The sequence below is a fragment of the Lithobates pipiens genome, unplaced genomic scaffold (assembly GCF_037356315.1).
Source record: "Lithobates pipiens isolate NorthernLeopardFrog02 unplaced genomic scaffold, aLitPip1_a1.2 Scaffold_122, whole genome shotgun sequence".
Lineage (NCBI taxonomy): Eukaryota > Metazoa > Chordata > Amphibia > Anura > Ranidae > Lithobates > Lithobates pipiens.
The window spans coordinates 288,154-296,294 of NW_027507710.1; the positions used below are offsets into that span (position 1 = coordinate 288,154).

Sequence of the window (8,141 nt, forward strand, 5' to 3'; positions counted from 1 at the left end):
TTTCTCCCGAAATTTTTATATGTCTTTCGAAACACCCCGGTCCCGATCCCCAATTAATTTTTTAAGAAGGTAGAACAGATAGTGAACACCTTTATATGGGCCGGGGCGACCCCAAGAATAGCACAAACTACCCTCCAATTGCCCCTGTCACTTGGGGGTCTAGCCCTTCCCTGTCTGAAGGAATATTATTGGGCAGCGGTACTGGTTACGGTGCGGTGGTGGTTTATGCAGCTCCGCTCCAACCCGTCTGTTAATCTGGAGGCGGCAATTTTAGGTTCCTATGCTGCATCGAGTAACTTAGTCTTTAGAGGGCCGAAGGCTCACCCTGAGGTCACTACCCCTATGCGAACTACGCTTCGGGTTTGGTATCAGGTTACGACTCGACTGAACCTGCCCTCCGCACTGTCGCCATACACCCCACTGTGGGAAAACCCAAAGTTGAAACACCTCAACTCGGTCCCGGACCCTGCCCTTTGGGCTAGGTATGGTGTCACAACTCTGCAACAGGTGATGCCGAGGGGATCACTTATCCCCTTTGATTCCCTTAGAGAAGAATACCAATTGCCCTCCAGAATGATTTTTCACTACATACAATTACGCCACGCACTGAGAGCACAATTTCCTTCAGGAGTAATCTTACACTCCCACATTGTCGAGAAATTTCTCATGGCCCAGGAGGCGGATCGTGTCCTCTCTCTTTATCTTAGGATCTCGACAGGGTCGGCCAGGGGTGGACCTAGCCTCTTCCAGAAATGGCAGGAGGACCTCCCCACCCTGGCGACTGATGATTGGGAAGAGGGGATACAACAATATTTGCCATTGATGATATCAGCTAAGGACAGGTACATACAGTTGAAATTTATTCATAGGGCATACTATACCCCGCAACGCCTTTCCAGAATATACCCGGGATACTCGGATAGATGCCCGAAGTGTACCACTTTATACATGTGGTGTGGGAGTGCCCGGTTATAAGACGATTTTGGGAAGGTGTGGTGCGGGAGATCAACGAAGTTGGGGACCTCTCGTTGGGGTTAGATCCGGTAGTTTTACTGCTGGGCGTGTGTGACAGGGTGGCGCCAAATACATATAAACAGCTTTTTGTGTTTTATACGGCGTTCTATGCCAGAAAGACTATTCTTATGCAGTAGAAGAAATCGGACCCACCTAGTGTAGCCCACTGGAAATCCCTGATTGATTCTGCCCTCCAGCTGTACAAGGTACAAAGTTTACTAAGATCTGGGGATGTTGGGTGCAAGAGAGAAGCGCACTATGAGACACAGGGCTGACCTGTATTGATGCGTTGGTCCCCTCACCCCGACCTACTGTAGATGGTTAGGTGCTGTATTATGATCAAATGGCCTGACCCTTTATAGCAGCCAAATTAAGGAGTTGTCCCCTACGAATACTGGGATAAGTGCAGTGCGGCTATGTTCTGCGGAATATGACTGCTAAATCTGAATGTACGCTATACTCCATAGCTTGATTCTGCTCTGATCCTTTTTTTCTTTTTTGTGCTTGTTACATTGTATTTTATATTTTATATGTAAAAAATATGATGTGATGCATTGCTGTATCCGTTAAGAGACCAATAAAAATGTTTCTGTTAAAAAAAATAATAATGCATGCCAATCAGTGATGCCCATTGTGGGCACTGATTGGCATACATCGTGAGCACTGACTGGAATCCCTGGTGGTCTAGGGTGGCATACCTGCTGCTGGGCATCCCTGGTGGTCTGGTGGAGTCCCTGGTGGTCCAGTGTGCAGCACAGACCCCCCCTCTCAGAGGAGCAGCCGATCAGCTCTCCTCTACTCGCGTCTGACAGACGCGATTGAGGAACAGCCGATCACCGGCTCTTCCTATTTACACTGTGATCAGCCATGATTGGATCAGACTGACACCCGCAACAATGATCGCCGTGATGCGCACCCCTGGGGGCGCGCAGCGGCTCAAAATACTGAGGACGGTCTATGACATCCAGTCAGGATTTTGAAACCACTTTGCCGCCGTCATTTGACAATGGCCAGGTGGCAAGTGGTTAATGTGGACTAGAATATAAGTGTCTTAAATATCGTATATTGTATATAACATCCAACGTTAATCAAGGATCAATAAAAGTCCAAAAATAGTGCAAAACTGTATATCTCTTGTGTCCATAAAGTGCAGAGTGCAAAAAAAATCCCCAAAATATGTGCAAATAGTGCAAAAAAAAAAATTGTATATGCAAAAAACTGTGGAAAAAACTGAGCAAAGCAATGCTGTTTTATATATGCCACATAAGGCTACCAGCTATATAAATAATGCGCTCAGTCAATATGTATCAGTTCACAGGAACCATGAGGTAGATCAAAAACAGATTATAAGTGAGTCACCTATAATCTGTTTTTGATCTACCTCATGGTTCCAGTGAACTGATACATATTGACTATTTATTGGTGACCTGCTACTCAGGTAAAGTGAAAACACACAGATTTCAATAGGTGCTGTCTTAAATTCAGTGACTTGAGTCTTGCAGTATTTTTTGGTGACTCTGGTGTAGCACGACTCCCATTGTAAAATCACCAGCTAGGGGTACGTTTTGTCTTAATCTTTGAGACTTCTGACGTAGTGTTTTTGTTTTTTGACCCACCCCCCTCTCCTCCCTAGTTATCCTTGCTGCCTAAAAGCTTACTCCCCAACACACCCCATCCACACCCGAGCATAGTGAAAATGCATGTTCCTGCTTCACTTTTTTTTGTGTTTTTCCCATGTAAACAAGCATCACTTGACTGGGCTGCCCTATAAGCGACAAACGCCCCAAAGTAATTTAAAGAAACTTTTTGGTCATGGAGCATTGTGCGTTTTGGCAGCAAAACCTTTCTGCATGTTTCCAAAAAGGCAACAAATGTGCATAGCGTGTGCGCTTCCATTTAGGCAGTGTCTGAATCCATCTACACGTTTCCGAACACGCAACCCACACAGAAAATGCAGTTTGCTGTGCGGTTTGAAAACGCGCTGCAACGCCCACTGTTCTGCTTTGCGTTATTGAACTGTTGTATAACACTAGTCAGACAACTTAAAAATAATTCAGAAGTCAAGAAACACGAGACATCAGATCTGTATGTATTCTTTTTTCCAAATAACTTTGTAAAACTACAACATAAGCATAAACAAATGTGTCAGTGCATTAAAACCATTATACAGCAGCCTCACTCTATCAGTGAAAGTACTCACGGACAATTCCACCATTAGCCCAGGAATAGTTAAGAGCTCTACTGCATTCAGTCAGCTTGGATCAAGGAGCAATCATGAAATTAACCACTTGAGACCCGCGCTATAGCCTAATGACGGCTACAGCGCGGATGTCCTTTTCCGGGACTACGTCTATTGACGTAGTCCCGTGCACGAGCGGCCTGCGTGCCCCCTGAGGGGCGCGCGCAGCGCGCTCTGTGATCGGCAAGTCTACGAGACTCGCCTGATCACCGATCCGTGCAAGGGGTCGATCCCGACCCCTTATCACGTGATCAGCTGTCAGCCAATGACAGCTGATCATGTGATATAACGGAGCCAGTAATCGGCTATTATAAAAAGCCGATCACCGGCGGCCGTGATCTGGACATCAGTCCCGATCACGGCCAGCCCTGCCAGTGCCCACCTGCCCCCTGCTTTGCCTGCCTGAATAAAAAATGTGTCCCCCCTGTCAGTGCCACCCAGCAGTGCCCATAGTGCCACCCAGCAGTGCCCACAGTGCCACCCAGCAGTGCCCACAGTCTGCCTCAACAAAGGTGCTGCACCCCAGTGCCACATATCCGTGCCCAGCAGTGCCGTCCATCAGTGCCCATCAGTGCCCAGCAGTGCCGCCCATCAGTGCCCAGCAGTGCCACCTATCAGAGCCACCTATCAGTGCCACCTATCAGTGCTCATCAGTCCCATCTATCAGTGGTACCTATCAGTGCCCCTTAGTGCCACCCATCCGTGCCAACCATCCGTGCCATCTTATCTGTGCCCGTCTTTGCCCATCAGTGCCGCCTTATCTGTGCCCATCGGTGCCGCCTTATCTGTGCCTATTAGTGCCGCCTTAACTATGCCTATCAGTGCCCACCAGTGCAGCCTATCAGTGCCCACCAATGCAGCCTATCAGTGCCCACCAGTGCAGCCTATCAGTGCCCACCAGTGCAGCCTATCAGTGCCGCCTCATCAGCGCACTTCAATTAAGGAGAAAAATGACCTGTTTGCAAAATTTTATAACAAACTATTAAACATGATTTTTTTTTGCATCTTTTTTTGTTTGTTTAGCAAAAAATAAAACTCCCAGCTGTGATTAAATACAACCAAAAGAAAGCTCTATTTGTGGGAAAAAAATGATAAAAATTTCATTTGGGTACAGTGTTGTATGCCCGCGCAATTGTCATTCAAAGTGCATCAGCGCTGAAAGCTGAAAATTGGTCTGGGACTGAGGGGGGTTTAAGTGCCCAGTAAGCAAGTGGTTAAGGAAGTACAGTTCCAGCTTTCACTGTGAAGAAAATATCACTTCCTGTCAAGCTGTGGCAAAATAATAACTAATTCTGACCACTAGATGGCAGCAACGTGAAACTAACATTGCAGTATAATCTGTAACAGCACATAAAAAATATGGGCAGAACACTCTGTCTGGCATAATTTATTATGTCACTACCTAAATAACTACTGCTATGCAGAAAAAACATATAAACAGGAAAATTGAATCCTAGCTAGTCCAAGATCAAAACTGTCAATTACAGGTCTGAGATAAATTCTGGCGGTCTCATTTTTCACAATCTTGACCTCCACCTTTCTAACCTTGCCATCCCTGCTTAGAGCATTAACAAGTCCCACGGGCCACTCATTCCTGCCCTCTTGGCTGTCCTTCAACATAACATCACCCACTTTTACATTTGGACGATCCTGAGTCCATTTCCTAAGGTGTTGCAGATTTGACAGTTACTCTTTTCCATCTTTTCCAAAATGTGTCTGCCAAGCATTGTACTTCCATTGTTTTGCATGAAATTGTGTTGTACTTATGGTTCCAGATGGAGCATACAAAGAGTTCACCTTTTGAGCCAACAACATTGCTGGGGTAAGGGCCATAGGTGTATCTGAGTCTGAGGACACAGGAACTATAGGCCTGGCAATAGCCGTAACCTCTGCCATAAAGGTGCGTAAAGTCTCATGGGTCAACTGAGCAGGTTTGGTTTGTAGCAACATAGCATCCAAGATTCGACCTGGCAATACCTATAAGTCTCTCCCAGATGCCACCCATATGTAATGAGTGTGGAGGATTAAAGACCAATGTACATCCTCCGTCTTGGAGAAAGTCTTGCAATTGTGATTCGCTGTCACAATTGGTAAGTTCTTTGCAGGCTCCCATAATTTGTTCCTCTCACTTCCCCCCCCCCCCCTGTTCTACCCCCCCAGTGCTCTCCACTCCTCCCAGTGCTCTCCCCCCTGTTCTTTCCCCCCCAGTGCTTTTCACTCCCCCCAGTGCTCTCCCCCCTGTTCTTCCCCCCCGTGCTCTCTACTTCCCCCAGTCCTCCCCCTGTTCTTCCCCCCCAGTGCTATTCACTCCCCCCCTGTTCTACCCCCCCAGTGCTCTCCACTCCTCCCAGTGCTCTCCGCCCTTGTTTTCCCCCTCCCCCTTGTTCTTCCTCCCCCCAGTGCTCTCCCCGTGTTCATCCCCCCCAGTGCTCTCCAGTCCCCCCAGTGCTCTCCACCCTTGTTTTCCCCCTCCCCCTTGTTCTTCCTCCCCCAGTGCTCTCCCCCTGTTCTTCCCCCCACCAGTGCTCTCCCCCCTGTTCTCCCCTGAGTGCTCTCCACTCCACCCAGTGCTCTCCTCCCTGTTCTTTCTCACCTCCCCAGTGCTCTTTAGCTCTCCCCATCACTCTCCAGCTCCCACCCCAGTGCTCTCCATCCCTCCATTCTCCCCACCCCTGTTCATTATGGCCCCCTGGTGCTCTCAAACTCCACCCATCTCTCTCCAGCCCCCCATGCTCTCTACCCCCCGTGCTCTCTACTCTTGTTCTTTTTGGCTCCCCCCAGCACTTTCCACTCCCCACCCCTGTACTCTCCACTCCCCCTGCATTTTGCCCCCACCCATGTGCTCTCCAACCCTGCCAATGCTCTCCACCTCCCATAATGCTCTCCAATCCCCCGTGCTTTTCCCCCTGTTCTTTCTGGCCCCCACTGGTGCTCTCAAGCTCTCACCCCTACTCTTTGTACCCCCCCCAGTACTCTCCAGCCCCGTGCTTTCCCTCCCTGTTTTTCTGCCCCCCCAGTGCTCTTCGCCACCCCACATTCTTAGTCCCCTCAGTGCTCTCAGCCCACCATGCTCTCCACCCCTGCCTGCTGCTGGCTGTCATGGATATCCTGCTGGCATGCAAGGTACCGTACCGAGCATCAACAACACACCTTCCCACAGACAGGGACTGCAGACTGGGACATGGAGCACAGGAGGGGCTGCATTCATGGGCTCAGTATGGCTGCATCATGGGCACAGTAAAACTGCATTTGATGGCCAGAGCGAGGCTGCAATAATGGGCACAGTGAGGCTGCAATGGTGGGCACGGTGAGGCCGCATTTGTGGGCACAGTGAGACTGCATTCACAGGCAGAGTAAAGCTGCATTTGGTGAGCACCCGTCCCCTTTACCTTAGTGTATTCTTTCTGTGGAAGGTGGTCCCCCCCACGTTCTGAGTTCCTGGGGTCCCCCTTGATGATTGTCCACTTACCACTTTTAACTGGAATTTGCATATATATATATATATATATATATATATATATATGTGACTTCATATCTATATATAATACACTCTTCATCAAATGTTCTTTAAAATGTATGGCTTTCCCTTTCATGAACAAGAAAATAATAACGTTATGCTGTTTTATTCCCAGTCCGGCCCATCCGGGTACTAACCAGGCCCGACCCTGCTTAGCATCCGAGATCAGACGAGATCGGGCGCATTCAGGGTGATGTGGCCATAGGCGATCTTGCTGGCCACTCTCAACCCTCTTGACAAACGCCAAGATGGTCACCCCGGCAAACACGCAAAAAAAAAATAAAACAGGTCGTCGACGCCACCAACATATTTAAAAAAGTCTACAGCACCTGGTATTCCCAAGCGGTCTCCCATCCAGGTATAAACCAGGCCCGACCCTGCTTAGCAGCCAAGATCAGACGAGATCAGGTGCATTCAGGGTGATGTGACCGTAGGCGATCTTGCTGGCCACTCTCAACCCTCTTGAAAAAACGCCAAGATGGTCACCTCTGCAAACAAGCAGAAAAATAAAACATCAGGTACTAACCAGGCCGACCCTGCTTAGCATCCAAGATCAGACGAGATCGGGCGCATTCAGGGTGACATGGCTGTAGGCGATCTTGCTGGCCACTCTCAACTCTCAACTCTCTCGACAAACGCCAAGATGGTCACCTTGGCAAACAAGCAGAAAAAAAAAACAGGTCGTCGACGCCAACAACATATTGAAAAAAAGTCTACGGCACCTGGTATTCCCAGGCGGTTTGCCATCCAGGTACTAACCAGGCCCGACTGTGTTTAGTATCTGAGATCAGACGAGATCAGGCAAATTCATGGTGATGTGGCCGTAGGCGATCTTGCTTTCCACTTTCAACCCTCTTGACAAACGCCAAGATGGTCACCTCAGCAAACAAGCAGAAAAATAAAACAGGTCGTCGACGCCAACAACATATTGAAAAAAAGCCTACGGCACCTGGTATTCCCAGGCGGTCTCCCATCCATTTACTAACCAGGCCTGACCCTGCTTGGCACCCAAGATCAGACGAGAATGGGTGCATTCAGGGTGATGTGGCCGTAGGCGATCTTGCTGGCCACTCTCAATCCTCTTGACAAACGCCAAGATGGTCACCTCGGCAAACAAGCAGAAAAATAAAACATCAGGTACTAACCAGTGTAGTTCAGAGGTACCCAACCTGCCTCTTACTGCTATACCACTTGTACTCCAACATCCCCATTTCTTACCCTTCTAAAATGATGAGACCACACCTTAATTTTGGAGTATAAATGGCCATAGCAGCCTATTTATTATTCACATCATATAAATAACTCCAATATCAAATGTATACCAAAATATCACCTCCGTAACAACTTGTTTAACTTCAGTCTGTTGGTCTT

The 8,141-nt window shown here is 48.3% G+C and overlaps 3 pseudogenes; all 3 read right to left on the reverse strand.

Annotated features, from left to right (window-relative positions):
* Positions 1–7,087: 7,087 nt before the first annotated feature.
* Positions 7,088–7,206, reverse strand: LOC143973829 (5S ribosomal RNA; annotated as a pseudogene).
* Positions 7,207–7,480: 274 nt separating this feature from the next.
* On the reverse strand, positions 7,481–7,599 carry LOC143973830 (5S ribosomal RNA; annotated as a pseudogene).
* Positions 7,600–7,707: 108 nt separating this feature from the next.
* On the reverse strand, positions 7,708–7,826 carry LOC143973831 (5S ribosomal RNA; annotated as a pseudogene).
* Between the last annotated feature and the right edge of the window lie 315 nt (positions 7,827–8,141).